This window comes from Triticum urartu, chromosome 4A, assembly GCF_056163025.1.
Source record: "Triticum urartu cultivar PI428250 chromosome 4A, HENAU_Tu73, whole genome shotgun sequence".
NCBI classification, from domain to species: domain Eukaryota; kingdom Viridiplantae; phylum Streptophyta; class Magnoliopsida; order Poales; family Poaceae; genus Triticum; species Triticum urartu.
The window spans coordinates 583,284,055-583,301,972 of NC_141876.1; the positions used below are offsets into that span (position 1 = coordinate 583,284,055).

The 17,918-nt window shown below is 44.3% G+C and overlaps 1 pseudogene; it reads right to left on the reverse strand.

The window, feature by feature from the left end:
* Positions 1–17,217, reverse strand: part of LOC147976829 (uncharacterized) — a 37,705-nt pseudogene extending 20,488 nt beyond the window's left edge.
* Between the last annotated feature and the right edge of the window lie 701 nt (positions 17,218–17,918).

Sequence of the window (17,918 nt, forward strand, 5' to 3'; positions counted from 1 at the left end):
TGTGCTCATTTGAAAGTACCATTAAGCGTTTTGATCTATCCTTATAGATCTTGATGCTCAACGTTCAAGTAGCTTAATCCAGGCTTTCCATTGAAAAACACTTTCCAAATAACCCTATATGCTTTCCAGAAATTCTACGTCATTTCTGATTAACAACATGTCAACAACATATATTCATCAGAAATGTTATAGTGCTCCCACTCACTTCTTTGGAAATACAAGTTTCTCATAAACTTTGTATACACCCAAAACTTTGATCATCTTATCAAAGCATACATTCCAACTCCGAATGCTTACTCCAGTCCTTAGAAGGATTGCTGGAGCTTTGCATACTTATTAGCATCTTTCAGGATTAACAAAACCTTCCGGTTGTATCACATACAACCTTTCCTCAAAAATCGTCGAGGAAACAATGGTTCTTGGCATCCTATCTGCAAGATTTCACAAATAATGCAGTAAACGCTAATATAATTCCAACAGACTCTTAGCATCGCTACGAGTGAGAAAGTCTCATCGTAGTCAACTCCTTGAACTTGTCGGAAAACATCTTAACGACAAGTCGAGCTTTTTAATGGTGACATTTACCATCATTGTCCGTCTTCCTTTTAAAATCCATCTGCACTTAACAGCCTTACGACCATCGAGCTGTTCTGCCAAAGTCTACACTTTGTTTTCATACATGGATCCTCTCTCGGATTTTATGGCCTCGAGCCATTTATCGGAATCCGGGCCCACCATCGCTTCTCCATAGCTCGTAGGTTCATTGTTGTCTAGCAACATGACTTCCAAGACAGGATTACGTACCACTCTGAAGTAGTACGCATCCTTGTCATCCCACGAGGTTTGGTAGTGACTTGATCTGAAGTTTCATGATTACTATCATAAGCTTCCACTTCAATTGGTGTAGGTGCCACAGAAACAACTTCCTGTACCCTGCCACACACTAGTTGAAGAGACGGTTCAATAACCTCATCAAGTCTCCACCATCCTCCCACTCAATTCTTTCGAGAGAAACTTTTCCTCGAGAAAGGACCCGATTCTAGAAACAATCCCTTATTGCTTTCGGATCTGAGACAGGAGGTATACCCAACTGTTTTGGGTGTCCTATGAAGATGCATTTATCCGCTTTGGGTTCGAGCTTATCAGCCTGAAACTTTTTCACATATGTGTCGCAGCCCCAAACTTTTAAGAAATGACAGCTTAGGTTTCTCTAAACCATAGTTCATACGGTGTCATCTCATCGGAATTACGTGGTGCCCTATTTAAAGTGAATGTGGTTGTCTTTAATGCCTAACCCATAAACTATCGTGGTAATTCGATAAGAGACATCATGGTATGCATCATATCCAATAGGGTGTAGTTATGATGTTCGGACACACCATCACACTATGGTGTTCCAGGCTGTATTAGTTGTGAAACAATTTCCACAATGTCTTAATTGTGTGCCAAACTCGTAATTCAGATATTCATCTCTATGATCATATCATAGATATTTTATCCTCTTGTCACGATGATCTTTCAACTTCACCCTGAAATTACTTGAACCTTTCAATAATTCAGACTCGTGATTCATCAAGTAAATGTACTCAACATCTTCTCAAATCACCTGTGAAGTAAGAACGTAACGATATCCACTACATGCCTCAGCACTCATTGGACTGCACACATCAAAATGTATTACTTCCAACAAGTTGCTTTCTAGTTCCATTTTACTGAAAACAAGGCTTTCAGTCATCTTGCCCATGTGGTATGATTTGCATGTCTCAAGTGATTCAAAATCAAGTGAGTCCAAACGGTCCATTTGCATGGAGTTTCTTCATGCATATACACCAATAGACATGGCTCGCATGTCTCAAACTTTTCAAAAACGAGTGAGCCCAAAGATCCATCAACATGGAGCTTCTTCATGCGTTTTATACCGATATGACTTAAGTGGCAGTGCCACAAGTAGGTGGTACTATCATTACTATCCTATATCTTTTGGCATGAACATGTGTATCACTACGATCGAGATTCAATAAACCATTCATTTTAGGCATAAGACCATTGAAGGTATTATTCAAATAAATAGAGTAATCATTATTCTCCTTAAATGAATAACCGTATCGCGATAGACATAATCCAATCATGTCTATGCTCAACGCAAACACCAAATAATAATTATTTAGGTTTTAATACCAATCTCGATGGTAGAGGGAGCGTGCGATGCTTGATCATATCAACCTTGGAAACACTTCCAACCCATATCGTCAGCTCACCTTTAGCTAGTCTCCGTTTATTCCGTAGCTTTTATTTCGAGTTACTAACACTTAGCAACCGAACCGGTATCTAATACCCTGGTGCTACTAGGAGTACTAGTAAAGTACACATCAACACAATGTATATCCAATATACTTCTATCGACCTTGCCAGCCTTCTCATCTACCAAGTATCTAGGGTAATTCTGCTCAAGTGGCTGTTCCCCTTATTACAGAAGCACTTAGTCTCGGGTTTGGGTTCAACCTTGGGTTTCTTCACTAGAGCAGCAGCTGAATTGCCGTTTCATGAAGTATCCCTTCGTGCCGTTGCCCTTCTTGAAACTAGTGGTTTCACCAACCATCACCAATTGATGCTCCTTCTTGATTTCTACTTTTGTGGTGTCAAACATCGCGAATATCTCAAGGATCATCATATATGTCCCTGATATATTATAGTTCATCACGAAGCTCTAGCAGCTTGGTGGTAATGACTTCGGAGAAACATCACTATCTCATCTGGAAGATCAACTCCCACTCGATTCAAATGATTGTTGCACTTAGACAATCTGAGCACAAGCTCAACAATTGAGCTTTTCTCCCTTAGTTTGCAGGCTAAGAAAATCGTCGGAGGTCTTATACCTCTTGACGTGGGCACGAGCCTGAAATCCCAATTTCAGTCCTTGGAACATCTCATATGTTCTGCGATGTTTCAAAAACGTCTTTGGTGCCTCAATTCTAAACCATTTAGCATTACGCACTGAACTATCATGTAGTCATCAAAATGTGTATGTCAGATGTTCGCAACATCCACAGACGACATTCGAGGTTTAGCACACTGAGCGGTGCATTAAGGACATAAGCCTTCTATGAAGCAATGAGGACAATCCTCAGTTTACGGACCTAGTCCGCATAATTACTACTATCAACTTTCAACTAAATTTTCTCTAGGAACATATCTAAACAGTAGAACTGAAGCGCGAGCTACGACATAATTTGCGAAGACCTTTTGACTATGTTCAGGATAATTAAGTTCATCTTGTGAACTCCCACTCAGATAGACATCCCTCTAGTCATCTAAGTGATTACATGATCCGAGTCAACTAGGCCGTGTCCGATCATCACGTGAGACGGACTAGTCATCATCGGTGAACATCTTCATGTTGATCGTATCTACCATACGACTCATGCTCGACCTTTCGGTCTCTTGTGTTCCGAGGCCATGTCTATACATGCTAGGCTCGTCAAGTCAACCTAAGTGTTTTGCGTGTGTAAATCTGTCTTACACCCGTTGTATGTGAACGTAAGAATCTATCACACCCGATCATCACGTGGAGCTTCGAAACGACGAACTTTCGCAACGGTGCACAGTTAGGGGGAACACTTTCTTGAAATTTTAATGAGGGATCATCTTATTTACTACCGTCGTTCTAAGCAAATAAGATGTATAAACATGATAAACATCACATGCAATCAAATAGTGACATGATATGGCCATCATCACTTTGCTCCTCTAGATCTCCATCTTCGGGGCTCCATGATCATCATCGTCACCGGCATGACACCATGATCTCCATCATCGTGTCTTTATGAAGTTGTCTCGCAAACTATTATTTCTACTACTACAGCTAACGGTTAGCAATAAAGTAAAGTAATTACATGGCGTTTATGTTGACACACAGGTCATAAATAAATTAAGACAACTCCTATGGCTCCTGCCGGTTGTCATACTCATCGACATGCAAGTCGTGATTCCTATTACAAGAACATGATCAATCTCATACATCACATATATCATTCATCACATCCTTTTGGCCATATCACATCACATAGCATACCCTGCAAAAACAAGTTAGACGTCCTCTAATTGTTGTTTGCATGTTTTACGTGGCTGCTATGGGTTTCTAGCAAGAACGTTTCTTACCTACGCAAAAACCACAACGTGATATGCCAATTTCTATTTACCCTTCATAAGGACCCTTTTCATCGAATCCGATCCGACTAAAGTGGGAGAGACAGACACCCGCTTGCCACCTTATGCAACTAGTGCATGTCAGTCAGTGGAACCAGTCTCACGTAAGAGTACGTGTAAGGTCGGTCTGGGCCGCTTCATCCCACGATGCCGCCGAATCAAGATAAGACTAGTAACGGCAAGCATATTGAACAAAATCAACGCCCACAACTACTTTGTGTTCTACTCGTGCATAGAAACTACGCAAGACCAAGATCATGATGCCACTGTTGGGGACCGTAGCATAAATTCAAAATTTTCCTACGTGTCACCAAGATCTATCTATGGGGCCATCTAGCAACGAGGGAGGAGTGGATCTACATACCCTTGTAGATCGCGCGCGGAAGCGTTCAAAAGAACGGGGTTGATGGAGTCGTACTCGTCGTGATCCAAATCACCGATGATCCTAGCGCCGAACGGATGGCACCTCCGCGTTCAACACACGTACGGAGCAGAGATGTCTCCTCCTTATTGATCCAGCAAGGGGGGGAGGAGAGGTTGATGGAGATCCAGCAGCACGACGGCGTGGTGGTGGAAGTAGCGGGATTCCAGCAGGGCTTCGCCAAGCGCTGCGGGAGGAGGGAGATGTGTCACGGGAGGGAGAGGGAGGCGCCAGGCCTTAGGTATGGTTGCCCTCCCTTCCCCCCACTATATATAGGGCCAAGGGAGAGGGGGAGGGCGCAGCCTTGCCCCTTCCTCCAAGGAAGGGTGCGACCAAGGGGGGGAGGAGTCCATCCTCCCCAAGGCACCTCGGAGGTGCCTTCCCCTTTTAGGACTCTCCCTTTTCCTCTTCTCTTGGCGCATGGGCCTCTTGGGGCTGGTGCCCTTGGCCCATATAGGCCAAGGCGCACCCCCTATAGCCCATGTGGCCCCCCGGGGCAGGTGGCCCCACCCGGTGGACCCCCGGGACCCTTCCGGTGGTCCCGGTACAATACCGGTGACCCTGAAACTTGTCCTGATGGCCGAAACAGCACTTCCTATATATAATTTTTTACCTCCGGACCATTCCGGAACTCCTCGTGACGTCCGGGATCTCATCCGGGACTCCGAACAACTTTCGGGTTACCGCATACTAATATCTCTATAACCCTAGCGTCACCGAACCTTAAGTGTGTAGACCCTACGGGTTCGGGAGACATGCAGACATGACCGAGATGACTCTCCGGTCAATAACCAACAGCGGGATCTGGATACCCATGTTGGCTCCCACATGTTCCACGATGATCTCATCGGATGAACCACGATGTCAAGGACTTAATCAATCCCGTATACAATTCCCTTTGTCTAGCGGTACGATACTTGCCCGAGATTCGATCGTCGGTATCCCGATACCTTGTTCAATCTCGTTACCGGCAAGTCTCTTTTACTCGTTCCGTAACACATCATCCCGTGATCAACTCCTTGATCACATTGTGCACATTATGATGATGTCCTACCTTGTGGGCCCAGAGATACCTCTCCGTCACATGGAGTGACAAACCCCAGTCTCGATTCGTGCCAACCCAACAGACACTTTCGGAGATACCCGTAGTGTACCTTTATAGCCACCCAGTTACGTTGTGACGTTTCGCACACCCAAAGCACTCCTACGGTATCTGGGAGTTGCACAATCTCATGGTCTAAGGAAATGATACTTGACATTAGAAAAGCTTTAGCATACGAACTACACGATCTAGTGCTATGCTTAGGATTGGGTCTTGTCCATCACATCATTCTCCTAATGATGTGATCCCGTTATCAACGACATCCAATGTCCATGGTCAGGAAACTGTAACCATCTATTGATCAACGAGCTAGTCAACTAGAGGCTTACTAGGGACATGGTGTTGTCTATGTATCCACACATGTATCTGAGTTTCCTATCAATACAATTCTAGCATGGATAATAAACGATTATCATGAACAAGGAAATATAATAATAACTAATTTATTATTGCCTCTAGGGCATATTTCCAACAATGCCAATTGCTATTTACCCTTCATAAGGACCCTTTTCATCGAATCCGATCCGACTAAAGTGGGAGAGACAGACACCCGCTTGCCACCTTATGCAACTAGTGCATGTCAGTCAGTGGAACCAGTCTCACGTAAGAGTACGTGTAAGGTCGGTCCGGGCCGCTTCATCCCACGATGCCGCCGAATCAAGATAAGACTAGTAACGGCAAGCATATTGAACAAAATCAACGCCCACAACTACTTTGTGTTCTACTCGTGCATAGAAACTACGCATAGACCTAGCTCTGATACCACTGTTGGGGAACGTAGCATAAATTCAAAATTTTCTACGTGTCACCAAGATCTATCTATGGAGTCATCTAGCAATGAGGGAGGAGTGGATCTACATACCCTTGTAGATCGCGTGCGGAAGCGTTCAAGTGAACGGGGTTGATGGAGTCGTACTCGTCGTGATCCAAATCACCGATGATCCTAGCGCCGAACGGACGGCACCTTTGCGTTCAACACACGTACGGAGCAGCGACGTCTCCTCCATCTTGATCCAACAAGGGGGAAGGAGAGGTTGATGGAGATCCAGCAGCACGACGGCGTGGTGGTGGAAGTAGCGGGATTCCAACAGGGCTTCGCCAAGCGCTGCGGGAGGAGGGAGATGTGTCATGGGAGGGAGAGGGAGGCGCCAGGTCTTAGGTGTTTCTGCCCTCCCTTACCCCCACTATATATAGGGCCAAGGGAGAGGGGGGGCGCAGCCTTGGCCCTTCCTCCAAGGAAGGGTGCGGCCAGGGAGGAGTCCCTCCTCCCCAAGGCACCTCGGAGGTGCCTTCCCCCTTTAGGACTCTTCCTTTTCTTCTTCTCTTGGCGCATGGGCCTCTTGGGGCTGGTGCCCTTGGCCCATATAGGCCAAGGCGCATCCCCTACAGCCCATGTGGCCCCCCGGGGCAGGTGGCCCCACCCGGTGGACCCTCGGGACCCTTCCGGTGGTCCGGTACAATACCGGTGACCCCGAAACTTGTCCCGATGGCCGAAATAGCACTTCCTATATATAATTCTTTACCTCCGGACCATTCCGAAACTCCTCATGATGTCCGGGATCTCATCCGGGACTCCTAACAACTTTCGGGTTACCGCACACTAATATCTCTATAACCCTAGCGGCACCGAACCTTAAGTGTGTAGACCCTACGGGTTCGGGAGACATGCAGACATGACCGAGATGACTCTCCGGTCAATAACCAACAGCGGGATCTGGATACCCATGTTGGCTCCCACATGTTCCACGATGATCTCATCGGATGAACCACGATGTCAAGGACTTAATCAATCCCGTATACAATTCCCTTTGTCTATCGGTACGATACTTGCCCGAGATTCGATCGTCGGTATCCCGATACCTTGTTCAATCTCGTTACCGGTAAGTCTCTTTACTCGTTCCGTAACACATCATCCCGTGATCAACTCCTTGATCACATTGTGCACATTATGATGATGTCCTACCGAGTGGGCCCAGAGATACCTCTCCGTTTACACGGAGTGACAAATCCCAGTCTCGATTCGTGCCAACCCAACAGACACTTTCGGAGATACCCGTAGTGCACCTTTATAGTCACCCAGTTACGTTGTGACGTTTGGTACACCCAAAGCACTCCTACGGTATCCGGGAGTTGCACAATCTCTTGGTCTAAGGAAATGATACTTGACATTAGAAAAGCTTTAGCATACGAACTACACGATCTTTGAGCTATGCTTAGGATTGGGTCTTGTCCATCACATCATTCTCCTAATGATGTGATCCCGTTATCAACGACATCCAATGTCCATGGTCAGGAAACCATAACCATCTATTGATCAACGAGCTAGTCAACTAGAGGCTTACTAGGGACATGGTGTTGTCTATGTATCCATACATGTATCTGAGTTTCCTATCAATACAATTCTAGCATGGATAATAAACGATTTATCATGAACAAGGAAATATAAGAATAACTAATTTATTATTGCCTCTAGGGCATATTTCCAACAGTTTCTTCAGCACTAGTGGCTGGAATTTCTTCACAGACAGATGAGGTGGGATGAGTTTCTTCAGAGCCCAATTGAACTGTTGGTGCAGGGGAGTGAGGGATTTGCTGCAGTGGGGTGAAGAGTGGAGAATTGGGATGCTGACTTTCCCAAAAGTCATCATTCATCACTGGCGTTGTGCTTCCGATGTCCACATCTTCATCATCAATTTCTTCAACACCAGCCTCTCCAGCAGTAAACTGAGGCATTGATGATGATACCACTGGGGTTGAAGGGATCGCATCCACTTCAATTTCCTCATCAATCTGCTCTGACGAAGCAGCAGATTGAGTTTCTTCATCAGATCCGCTTGGGATCTCATATTCTTCACCAAAAGGAACAAGGTCCTTTGATGGCATGGTGGAAATCGGAACAGCATCGATCGGATTTTCATAAGAGCTGGTCATAGGCTTCATCTTCTTTGGAGCAGAAGATTCTGAAGCACTTGATGCTTTCCTTTTCTTCACTACAACTCGCTCTGCAGCCTTGGTCTTCTTCACATCTGATGCAGATGGAAGGATAGGAGTTGGTGTAGGCGCAGGTGGAGCTGAGGAATCTGTTTGAATTTCCTCAGTCGCAACTGATGCAGTTGCCCTGACTTCTTCAGTTTCTTCAGGCGCACCACTAGTGGATGCCCTGGCAATTTCTTCAGCGGCTGGAAGGGAGTCATCAGCCTTGGAACTAGCATTTTCTTCAGCAGCCTGAAAGTCATCAGCGGTGCTGGCATGTTCTTCAGTCGGCTGAGCAGAAGCTTCAGCTTGAGGAACTTCTTGTTGCGATGGGGCTGCAACCTTGGTGAGATTTTCAGTCAATTTTACAAACTTGACTTTGGCTCCTTTCCAATCAACATAGTATGAGTTGAATTTGTCGCTGAGGGTTTTGATTTCAGACTGAATCTTGATGAGTTCATCAGTCGTCATTTTGACCACGTTGGTCTTCAGATACTTTTCCTTCTTGTACTGGGCCTTCTTGATCTGCCTGGCCTGGTCATATTTCCACTTCTCCTCTTGAATGAAGTGAGTCAGCATGTGATTTTGACCAGGTGTCAACTTGAAGTCATGCATAGGTGTATTTGGATCCTTATGCCAGAGCTCAATGTAATCGAGGATTGCCCTTGGATCCAAAAGCAGTGGCACAGGTGTGCCTTTGGCTCTTGCGGCCCTTTCTTGTCTATCTCTGATGATTTCTGCAAGTTCATCATCATCAGCCTCATCATCTTCAGGTGGCTCTTGGAAGGTGACCTGTTTCTTCTTGGGACTTGGCCGAGGACCTCGTCCAGCAGTTGCCTTAGTCTTCAGCAGAGTGGGGCCAGATGAAGAATTTGGTGCAGCTGAGGAACTTGTTGAGACACCAGAGGCAATTGAGATGCCTGCAGTCCTTTGGCACGAGGCCAGATGCACAGGTGCTGAGGACTTTGTCGGAACAACTGAGGACTTTGAAGGAGGTGCTAAGGATTTTGAAGGAGCAGGAGCAGCTTGAGGAATTGGTCTTGAAGATTTTGAAGTTCCTGGCCGTGAGGGCACAGCTGAGGAACTTGGCCGTGAGGGCATTGTTGGTGAAGCATTTGGCTTACGAGCAGGCTTCTTTGCCATTGATTTCCTCGGCTTGACAGAGGCCTCAGTGGCAGTAGCAGCAGCAGAATCTTCGTTGAATTTCCTCACTGCTTCTCTGGCTTGTCTTGCCAACTTGACTTGATGCCTGGCCCATTCTTCAGGAAAGTCCTCACCGCGTTTGACGCTAGTGGGATCAGCTACTTGGCCAGGTGCCAGTGGAAGTCTTGGGCATGGAGGGTTGAGAGCGAATTTCTTCATGTACTTTGGAGTAACGTATCTGTACTCCCTCCATTCACTTTCCCATCTCCGTTCTATCCTCTGAATGCGCACCTTGCGCTGATTTTTGTTCTCTTTGCCAAACTTGGCTTCATCAGGTGTGCAGTACTCAGCATATATATCCTCAGGGATTTCAAACGCAGTCATAACCTCAGGTTTCTTTCCTCCTTTCTGCGGCTTCTTATCATCTGCCATATTCTTCAGCTGAGGAATTTGAACAATCGAATTCTCTGAAGAAGTATGCAGTTTTTCTTTGAGGAACGCTGCAAATGAGTTAAGTTGATGAGAACCTAGTGATTCAGTAGCGGACATGAGTACCTGTGAATAGAGTATAGTTGCGAGGAATTTGGAGAGGTCATATGCGTTCTCAGAAGGTTTTTAAAAAAGAACAAGTTTGAGGAATTTGACCAGATGCGTCTTGAAGAATTTCACTAAGCATGCTTTGTCTTAGGTTTCAGAGTTGTATAGATCGGAGATCCACACAATTGAGGAATCTTGAAGAAAATAAAGCCTAGAGAAATGAATCAAGAACAGAAGATTTGTGTGGTGTTTTAATGTGTGAAGATTTGAAGAATAAAACACCTTTTGAAGATTTTGTAGAAAAGTTTCGAATCAAAGAGGGCAGTAAAAGTAACTTTTAATTACCCTGAATGAAGAACACGACGAACAGTGAGGTGAAACAGTGAAGTTCGTCGGTGTAGATCTTCCACGCCCTAACTCGGCGGAGGAAGACGTCTACGGCGGCGACGGAGGTGAAGATTTCCGCGGTCGGCGCGAGTACAACGGCGACGAGGTCGAGGCAGTGAAGCTCTTCCTCACCGGCGATGATGGAGTAGCGGCGGCGCTAGGGTTTGGGAAGCTCGAGCAGGAGAGAGAGATCGAGCAGAGTAAAAGAAGTGAGGAAGGGGCGAGGGGTATTATAGAGGCAGTGAAAAACTGTTCGCCCAAAGATTTGGGACGAACGTGCCCCTGACCTTTCTCCTTCTTACGACATGTGTCACCCACGTACTGTGTAGTGGAGATCGTGTAAGATCGTGGGTGAATAGAATAATGCATCGTGGGATGCGGAACAGTTTGAGCGGCAAAACCGAAAATTTTGGATAATATTAGTTTTAACGTTCCGTTAGCAATTTCTTCAGCTGACAAGGACACAGTGAAGATTTTGAACGAGTTTCAAATAGAACGCACATGAAGAATTTGTGAATAGATTGGATTGAGTATAGCATAGAGGGGGAAGGGTCCGATCACATTCACTTAGTAGAAGAACACAACTTGAAGAAATAGCCATAAGTGAATGCTGTAGAGGACATAAACTCATATATATATATATATATATATATATATATATATATATATATAAAGCCAATTAAGAAAAACGATGGAACAAGTGAAGATTTTGCAAAGTTGAAGAATTTGAACAACTGAGGAATTTCAAGACTGAGGAAAAACTCAAATTGAAGATTTTCAACTTTTGTGGTGGCGTGACCCACTGTATAAGAATGATGATTTCAGACACCGCGTACAATTGTCGTAGGATTATGAGAATCAAATTCTTCATTAATTTCTTCACACTTAGAGTGTTATTCTTCATTGATTGAAGAAAAACGTTTCTTCATATGTTGCACATCTAAGTCATCAATTTTGCATAAGTGTTAGGATGAGTGCCTTTTCAAAGTACATTCGAAGACTCTAAGATATTTAGCTCACACCGCAACTTGCTAAATCTCTTCTCATCCAAGGGCTTAGTGAAGATATCGGCTAGCTGTTCTTCAGTCTTCACATGCTCAATACAAATGTCGCCCTTCAACACATGATCGCGAAGAAAATGATGACGAATCTGAATGTGCTTTGTCTTCGAGTGCTGAACTGGGTTGTGAGCAATCTTGATGGCACTCTCATTGTCACAGAGGAGAGGCACATTCTTCATGTTGACGCCATAGTCCTTGAGTGTTTGCTTCATCCATAGCAGTTGAGCACAGCAAGAACCAGCAGCAATGTACTTAGCTTCAGCAGTAGACAGTGATACGCAGTTCTGTTTCTTCGAGGACCAACAGACCAAGGATCGTCCGAGGAAATGACATGTACCAGATGTTGACTTGCGGTCCACACGATCACCAGCATAGTCAGAGTCAGAATATCTAATGAGATCAAAATCTGAGCCCTTGGGATACCATAATCCTAGTGTTGGTGTGTGAGCTAGATATCGAAGAATATGCTTCACAGCCTTATGGTGTGATTCCTTCGGTGTAGCTTGAAATCGGGCACACATGCAAACACTAAGCATTATATCTGGCCTAGATGCACATAAGTACAATAAAGAGCCAATCATAGAGCGGTATACCTTATGATCGAAGTCAATACCATTTTCATCGGTGCATAGATGACCATTTGTGGGCATAGGAATTTTGATGCCTTTGCAATCTTGCATGCCGAATTTCTTCAGGACATCCTTGAGGTATTTCTCCTGAGATATGAATATGCCATTGCGCTGTTGGCAAATTTGAAGACCTAAGAAGAATTTCAACTCTCCCATCATAGACATTTGATATTCTTCACTCATCATATAAGCAAATTCATCACTATAACGTTGGTCAGTACAGCCAAAGATGATATCATCAACATATATTTGGCACACAAACAGTTCACCATCATAAGATTTAGTAAAGAGAGTGGGATCGAGTGAACCGGGTGTGAAGCCTTTCTTCATGAAGAATTCCTTCAAAGTATCATACCACGCCCGTGGGGCCTGCTTGAGGCCATAGAGGGCCTTGTTAAGTCTGAAGACTTTGTCAAGATGTTTCGGATCATCAAAACCTGGGGGTTGAGCAACATATACTTCTTCCTCAAGCTTACCATTGAGGAATGCACTTTTCACATCCATTTGATATAAGATGATATCATGATGGTTAGCATAAGCAAGCAATATGCGAATAGCCTCAAGTCTAGCAACAGGTGCAAAAGTTTCATCGAAATCAACTCCTTCAACCTGTGGGTAGCCTTCAGCTACTAGTCATGCCTTATTCCTCACCACAACACCATTTTCATCTTGCTTGTTGCGGTAGATCCACTTTGTGCCAATGATGTTATGCTTGCGAGGATCGGGATGATTGACCAGTTCCCAGACGTTGCTGAGCTTGAACTGATGTAATTCTTCTTGCATGGCCTGAATCCACTCAGGCTCCAGAAATGCTTCATCTACCTTAGTGGGCTCTGTGATAGAGACAAAAGCAAAGTGCCCACAAAAGTTAGATAGATGTGAAGCTTTTGAGCGTGTGAGAGGACCTGGTGCTCTAATGTCATCAATGATCTTCTCCACTTGCACTTCTTTTGCAACGCGAGGATGAGCTAGTTGTCGTTGAGGAATTTGAGCAGCAATTTCTTCAGCATCAATTTCCTCACCATTTTCTTCAGGTACATCAGCTCGATGTTCTTCACGTTCTGGAATGAATTCTTCAGCAGATTCTTCAGTAGGAATGACATCTTCAGTAGCCTTGTGTTTGATAGAATCCTCAGGTGTTGGTTCATCTAACACAGAAGGTAGGTGCTCTCTTTGCGAGCCATTAGTTTCATCGAACCGCACATCTATAGTTTCAACAATCTTGTGAAGAACATTGTTGAAGACTCTGTAGGTGTGCGAGTCCTTTCCGTAACCAAGCATAAAACCTTCATGTGCTTTCAGTGCAAATTTAGAGTTGTGATGAGGATCTCTAATCCAGCATTTAGCACCAAAGACTTTGAAATAACTCACATTGGGTTTCTTGTCAGTGAGGAGTTCATAGGCAGTCTTCTTGAAGAATTTGTGAAGATATACTCTGTTGATGATGTGGCACGCAGTATCAATTGCATCAACCCAGAAACGACGAGGGGTTTTGTATTCGTCAAGCATAGTGCGAGCCATCTCAGCAAGAGTCCTGTTCTTGCGCTCCACGACGTCATTCTGTTGAGGAGTATAAGGAGCAGATAACTCATGAGTAATACCAAGTTCATCAAGATAGTCATCGAGACCTGAATTCTTGAACTCATTGCCATTGTCACTTCTGATGTGCTTGATCTTCACACCAAAGTTGGTTGAAGCCCTCGAGGAAAATCGTTTGAAGACTTCCTGCACTTGATGTTTGTAAGAAACAAGGTGTACCCATGTGTAACGAGAGTAATCATCAACAATAACAAAGCCATATTGAGATGCTTCATTTGAAACAGAGGAATAGTGATTAGGACCAAAGAGATCCATGTGAAGCAATTCGAATGGACGAGTAGTGGTCATGATGGTCTTCGCTGGATGCTTGGCCTTGGTCATCTTTCCAGCTTCACAGGCACCGCATAAGTGATCCTTGAGGAATTTGACATAATCAATGCCAATAACATGCTTCTTCTTCGCAAGTGTGTGCAAATTCCTCATGCCTGCATGACCAAGTCATCGATGCCATAGCCATCCTTCTGAAGCTTTTGCAAGTAGGCACACAGCTGGTTGTGAATCTGCAGAGAAATCAACAATATACAAGTCTCCTCTCCTAAAGCCTTCGAAGACTTTGGATTTGTCAGCTTCCATAATCACAACACAACGATACTTGCCAAAGACAACAACCATATCAAGATCACAAAGCATTGAGACAGACATAAGGTTGTATCCTAAGGACTCAACAAGCATGACTTTGTCCATGTGTCGATCCTTTGTGATAGCAACCTTACCTGGACCCAATACCTGACTTTTGCTCTTGTCAGCGAAGATGATATGCTTCAGATGTGATGACGATAAGGGAGCATCCATCAACAGATTTCTGTCACTAGTCATGTGATTTGTACATCCACTATCAAGGACCCACTCAGTGGCTTTGGGTTGATCATCCTGCAGATGAATTAGTGCAACTTACGAACATCATATACTTCAGCAGTGAAGAATATGATATCACAATTCATCAGATCAATTTCATCAAGCAGTTATACAGATAAAATAGTGTGAGGACGTGAGAAATGAAGATTCATTTCTTCATGATTAGCCTGCGTCCTTTCAGGCAATTTGTCAGGTCCCCAGCAAATTCTTTAGACGTTACAGTACGTCTGGAGACCTAACCCTGCAAAGAGATTAGTTCTTTTTCTTCACGACCCACATCTGAAGGGGTGGCAAAGAGTTCATCACCCTGCGAGCTCCATATGAGAATGGTGGCATAGAGGCCAAAACCATTTCGTTTCACATAAGAGGGGTTAGGGTAAGCATATGAATAAGCAGAGAAATTCTTCGAGGACTTATGAACATAATGATTAGAAGAATAATGCTCATATTCATAGCCCTTGGCTCTTCCCTGCGAAACAGAGTTGTTAGCACGATGATGTTCATATGAGGACTTTGATCCTTTTGAGGAATTTGATCCACGTGAGGAATTTGGTCCGTATGAGGACTTGGATCCATATGAAGAATTTGGTCCATATGAAGAATTTGATCTAGGGTTCCTATTCTTCACAGGCGGTGTCATGAGGACATTCACCTGAAGACTTTCAAGACACCTTTTGAGAACCCAGATTTTCTTCATAGGGGAACCGTTTCCTGCAGTTAGTGCCAACATATCTAGCAAATACTTCACCATTCTGATTTTTGAACAGTTTATAGTTGGAGTCAAATGACTCATCAGAAGAATGAGAAGATTCACATGTATAGCCAGATAAATTAGATGGGTCAACTGGAGGTCCCTTTGCAGCAACCCATGAGGTTTTGGGGTACTGCTCAGGCTTCCAATATGTACCATCAGCATTGAGTTTCCTCTCAAAGGAAATACCCTCTTTCCTAGGGTTCCTGTTGAGGATTTGCTTTTTAAGCACATCACAAAGAGTCTGATGCCCTTTGAGTCTTTTGTACATGCCTGTCATGTACAATTCCTTCAGCCCTGCATCGTTAGTGATACTAGCAATGTCCTCAGATGAGGAATTAGTGATAGCAGAGGCAGGTGAAGAATTTGTAACATTAAAAGCATTTGAACATTCAGGTGAAGAATTAGCAGATTCTCGTTCAATGCATTTTAAACATGGAGGAATGGATTCTTCCTGAGCAGCGCTGATTTGTTGAGCAAGTAATGAATCACGCTCCTTCTGAAGATCTTCATAATTCACTCTTAGCTTCTCAAGATCTTTCTTTCTTTGAAGAAATTCATAAGAAAGCTTCTCATGATCAGACAAGAGAGTGTTATGATGACCTTGAAGGTTGTCAAACCTGGTCTGAAGTCTCTGAAGATTTTCAGTCAAGGCTTTAGTGCGGTCCATTTCTTCACCCAACATATCATCACTTTTGTCTAGCATGTTTTGAACCTTTTCAAAAGCCTTTTGTTGTTTCACAGCAATCTTAGCAAGTTTAGAGTAGCTAGGCTTAAGATTGTCATCAGATTCATCTTCACTAGACTCAGAGGAGGTATATCTAGGTACCTTGGCACCCTTTGCCATGAAGCAAGAGGTGGGAGCGTAGTCATCGTTGCCTTCATCGGCCTTGTTGGTGAGATCATTTTCTTCAGAGTTGAAGATAGACTTACTGACGAATGCGGTAGCGAGGGCTAGGCTTGCCACACCTGATTCAGAGTCCTCAGAAGCCTCCTCTTCCTCTTGTTCCTCAGATTCAGCTTCAGAGTCCATTTCCTTGCCAATGAATGCCCGAGCCTTCTTGGAGCTGCTCTTCTTGTGAGATGAAGACTTTGAGGATTTTGACGATGAAGATTTTGATGACTTCTTCTTTTTCTTAGCATCATCAGAACTGTAATCCTTGTATTTCTTCTTCTTTGATTCCTTTTCCCACTGAGGACAATCTTGAATGTAATGTCCTGGTTTCTTGCACTTGTGACAAAGCCTCTTCTTGTAGTCACTGGATGAGGAATCATTGCTCCTTGAGGGTTTTCCAAAACGACCACGTCTTGAGAACTTCTGGAATTTCTTCACAAGCAGTGCTAGATCATGACTCAGTTCTTCAGGGTCACCAAGGCTGCTACCAGAGTCTTCATCTTCGGATTCTGATACTGCCTTGGCCTTCAGTGCATGTGATCTGCCATAGCTCGAACCATAGAGATCTCTCTTTTCAGCAAGCTGGAACTCATGAGTGTTTAGCCTCTCGAGGATATCAGCGGGGTCAAGTGACTTGTAAAGCACGCTCTTGTATCATCAGTGCCAGAGTATCAAATGAGGAATCAAGCGATTTCAGCAATTTCTTCACCACCTCATGGTCGGTGATGTCAGTGGCACCAAGTGCTTAAAGCTCATTTGAGATGTCAGTGAGGCGATCGAAGGTTTGCTGAACATTTTCATTGTCGAGTCTTTTGAAGCGGTTGAAGAGATTGGGAATAACATCAACTCGTGAGTCACGCTGAGTTGAAACTCCTTCATTGACTTTGGACAGCCTATCCCAGATAAGCTTAGCAGTTTCCAAAGCACTCACTCTACCATACTGTCCTTTACTCAGATGGCCGCATGTGATATTCTTTGCTTGGGAATCAAGTTGCTTGAATCTCTTCACATCGGTAGCGTTCAGTGAGGGTGAGACGGAAGGAACACCATTTTCCACAATGTACCAGAGATCGTTATCAATTGCCTCAAGATGCATGCGCATCTTGTTCTTCCAGTAGGGGTAGTCCGTCCCATCAAAGGTAGGACACCCAGCAGAGACCTTGATCATACCTGTAGTCGACATAACTAAAACTCCAGGCGGTTAAACCAAAATCACACAGAACAAGGGAGTACCTTGCTCTGATACCAATTGAAAGTGTGTTATATCAACTAGAGGGGGGGTGAATAGGCGATTTTTATGAAATTCTTCACTAAGGAATTTGCTAGTGAGGAAATTCCTTAGCGAAGAATTACTAGCAG